Below are 4484 nucleotides of genomic sequence, written 5' to 3' on the forward strand. Positions count from 1 at the left end.
AGAGCATATCTAACCTCTAGACCTGAAAAAGTGGGGGTAACGGGATCTCATATCGGCCTCGGCCTCCCATATGGCTTCCTCAACAAGGTGGTTCCTCCATAATACCTTTACGGTGGCAACCTTATTGTTCCTCAAACAATTCACTTGACGATCTAATATTTCAACAAGAACCTCTTCACAAGAAAGGTTCTTATCGACTCCTAATCGCTCTATAGGTAGAAAGGATGCTGGATTGCCTAGACACTTTTTAAGCAATGAAATGTTAAAAACTGGATGAACAAAAGCTTAAAAATAATTCGGTAGCTTGAGTTGGTTGGCAACATTTCCTACTCACTGTTAGTTACCTCGTACTCAACTTCCCTTTCTTACCAAAACTCATTACCCCCTTTATGGGTGATATCTTTAGGTATACTTGATCACCTACTTTGAATTAAAGAACCCTCTTTCGGTTATCAGCATATGATTTTTAACAACTGTAAGCAGTAGCCAATCTATCCCTGATCATTCTCATATTTTCCAAAGCCTCATGTATGATCTCGACACTAAGGATGGAAGATTCTCCCACTTCAAACCACCCAATAGGAGACTTAAATCTACTACCATACAATGCTTCAAAAGGTGCCATCCCAATGTTGGAATAGTAGCTATTATTATAAGAGAACTCAATCAGTGGCAAGTTATCATCCCCACTACAAAGTCAATTTTGCGTTCAGAAGAAATTCTGGTAAATTCTCCTAAAAGACATCTTAAAACTCATTTACTACAGAGACATGGTCTATAGAAGGAACTTATTCCTCAAAGTGTTTGACTCTGACTAAGTGTCATAAGTACCCCTTAGATAACATCTTATGGTCTTTAAGATTGGAAACTATTTGGCTTATTGGATTTGAACCATGCCCTTCCTATTCTAGTTCTAACTCTTTTTGAAACTAAGCCCTTACTGCCCTGTTTCGAGATTTTATAGTATTATAACATTTATGAAGCAAATCCACACCAAAAATTATATCAAAATAAAGCATGGTTAATTCTCTAAGGTCCGCATAAGTAACTAGATCAAGAACAATTATTGGGCAATCTCTGTATACTCTTTCTTCCCTAACACTGTCTCCTATGGGAGTACTAACTAGAAATGGTTCATGAAAAATCACAAGATGCAAGTCAAATTTAATAGCTACTAAAGGAGTAACGAAAGACAAGGTAGATCCTTGATCTAATAATTCATAAACAAGAAAAGAAAAAAACTAGCAAGTGACCACTAACCACATCCACGGACTTCTCTTGATCCTCTCTTCCTTTCAACACACAGACCGGTTTATCTTTGGAGGTTCGGCTGCAATAGTAGAATTCGATTGAGGCTAAGTATCTTTCATATCCTGATTCTTCGTATGTGGGAAGTCCCTGGTCACGTTCCTACTCTTACCTCACCTATAGCATCCATTAAAACCTACCATGCACTCACCTCTAGGAGAACAGCCACACCTATCACACGACTTTCTATCATGCTAGGCATGTTATCATTGCCCTCCTTGGCATAGTGTTTTTCGAAGGAGTAGGGTTACCTGAGAGCTTGTGCCCCTTCTTGAACTTGGGCCTATCCCAAAATCCAAATGAATTGTTATAATTACTCAAACAGGACTGATCCAAGGGCGTATATTTCTTGATCTCTCGTCTTCTTTTCCTCCGACAACTCTCGTGAACCTGTTGTGCATGTCCCATCAACCTAACAAGGTCCATGTTATCATGAAACATGGTTGCCCGACACTCATCTTCTAAATCCTCTGATACACCTGTCAGAAACCTGCTCATGTAATCCCTACTACCATACACCAGAGAAAAGGATATCGGAAAGCTTAACAAACTTCATGGAGTATTCCCTGACTGAATACCTCCCTGTTGTAAGTTGATGAATTCCTCAACATAACCTCTCTATGTTCTCTAAGAAAGAACCTATCTAGAAATGCAGTCTTGAGAACGTCCCAAGTGATAGGGACTTCTCTAGGTGCTCGACCATCTCCCCACATCTTGTGCCACACCTGAGCCACATCTTTGAGTTGGTAGGCAACCAACTCAGTCTTATCCTCTTCACTAACACCCATAGCGTAGATAATCTTATGAACCTCAACTACGAAATTTTGCAGATCCTCATTGGTCTTGGACGCGTAATAGAATAGAGGATTCGTTGAGTTAAAATCCCTCTACCTACTAGACATGGTGTTAGCATGCGGGTTGTCCCTTGGAGCACCCTCTATGGTTCTCTTACGTTCTTCAGTTGTCTTTAGTTGTAGCATTTTATGATGAATAACGTAAGACTAGTTCAGTAAGAACAAAGTTGTAACTAATTCAATTTATACTATATAACTTAATTAAATTAGACAAATTAACTAATTGCAAAAACGGCCCTTGTAAGTTGACTAAATATAGGAGAACCTTGACTTAACTGAAATTTGGAATTTTCTTAGTGGTTTTGGTTTTATCAATTTAAAATAATTAACTAAATTGCTAATTTAATTAATTAGTTAACCTAGGGTAATTAATAAAGTACCCCTAAGTTGTTAGAACCATAACAAACCATTATGACCATCCTAATTAGGTACTAGGTTGTCTCTTAGTTAGTTACACAGTTTGGTGTCACCCGACTAGGTCTTAGGTTGTCGGGTCCCTTAGTTAGTTATTTTTTGTTTGTTCTAGGTTAGTTAGTTAGTTAGGTCAGTAAGTTAGGGTCTAGTACAGTTTTTGGAGCTTAGACCCATGTGGGATGACCCGGACACGCGCCTGTCCCCAACCACTCCAACCGAATCGTTTAACTTGGTCCATTTGCCCGGTTGCAGATGTGCTTGCAAATGTAAGGCGTACACTTTCCTAACAAATTTTTTTTGAAGGTTAATTTTGAATGTTTACTTATTGTCCCAAGGATCCTTATTATATTCTTCGTTACTGCTTTATCTACATGTCTATTTTAAATGATTATGTTCTATGGTACTCAGGCTTGACACTTTGATGCCTAGTACCAAAGGAGGATGTGTGTGAAGAATAATTATGTTTTAGCTTAGTCTGTTCATTGCAGGTAAAATTCTTATACAAGCTTGGATTATATTTTAGATACTTATTAACACATAAAATTTGGCTAACACCCTTAACCCAACATTCTCTATTATGTCCAATATGACTAAATATTGGCATTGGGATGCCTATGTATCTCAATACGTATTCTTAAAAACCTAGTAGGATCTTCATTAGACATGTAATTTTATGGAATGTTAAATGTACTTTTTTCCTAAACAATTACTGTGTAGGGAAGTATCTCAATGTACTTTAATCATAAAAGAAACCATTCACAAGTCACTATAAGATAATGCTCAAACCTAGTTCAATACATCACCATTATTCTAGAAAGCACAGAGACCTAGATCAATTACTAATATCCTTTACTTTGATCATCATTATAAACATACATAATTATCCAACGATACAACCCTAAGACAGTAGCTAAAGAAATAATAACCAAGTATAAATCATGCTTCATCTACCCTAAAATTGAGATCACATCTTGTCCATAGCATTATCAATCTTTATTCTAGAAGAATATAAATCAATTCCTACCGAAACTAATTTTCTTTGATCATCAAATATTCATAACTAAAATTCATCAATAGTATCAATATAAGTCAGTAGCTATAATTTTCTTTACAAAAACGAATCCTATATATATGTACTATAGAATCAAGATTACAGTGAATGCCATTATTTAACAATCACTAAGAAGTAGAGATCAATTTCTTCAAGAATCAATACACATTGATCCAATGTGACATAATTCATCATCACATTACCATGTACATAGTAGATATAATCAATTTCAACATGCTAGAATCATAATTCAATCAACCTAAAGTCACATAAAAAAGCCCATACTTAGGCTAAATCGAGAATTTGGAGGAGACCAAAAGTTCAACATGTAATTGGATTGAAACATTCATTATAAACGGTATCTAATCCATAATTCATCATAACAATGCTTTTGTAATCGATTTGATAAAGAACTCATAGATAGATTGAAGAAGGAGAGTTTGGATCATATTCTCTCTTTGAAAACTTTGAGAATAACTCTCTAGATGGAAGGTTAACTGGAGATGAAGAATCACCATAACTTAATGAAGAAGAAGACCTCAAAAACTTAGTGAAGAACCCATTGGAATCAAAGCTCCTTGTTGTACTTGATCTTCACCTTCAATGGAGGTTCTAGAGAGAGTTTGGTTTGGGAAGGAGTCTGATTTTTTTTAATTGAATTGGGAATGGGGTTGTCACGTTTTTTAAACTTTAATACACACGAAATAACCAAATAAACCACCTAGGGTCAAATTATCACGTGGAGAGAATTTCCCATTCACCACATAATAAAACAGCGTGCATGGCTATAATGTTGCAGCCTACATTAAAATACTCATAATGCCCACTAGGTCCATCAACGGACCGTACTGCATGTC

Source organism: Solanum lycopersicum, chromosome 9 (assembly GCF_036512215.1).
Source record: "Solanum lycopersicum chromosome 9, SLM_r2.1".
Taxonomy (NCBI): Eukaryota; Viridiplantae; Streptophyta; class Magnoliopsida; order Solanales; family Solanaceae; genus Solanum; species Solanum lycopersicum.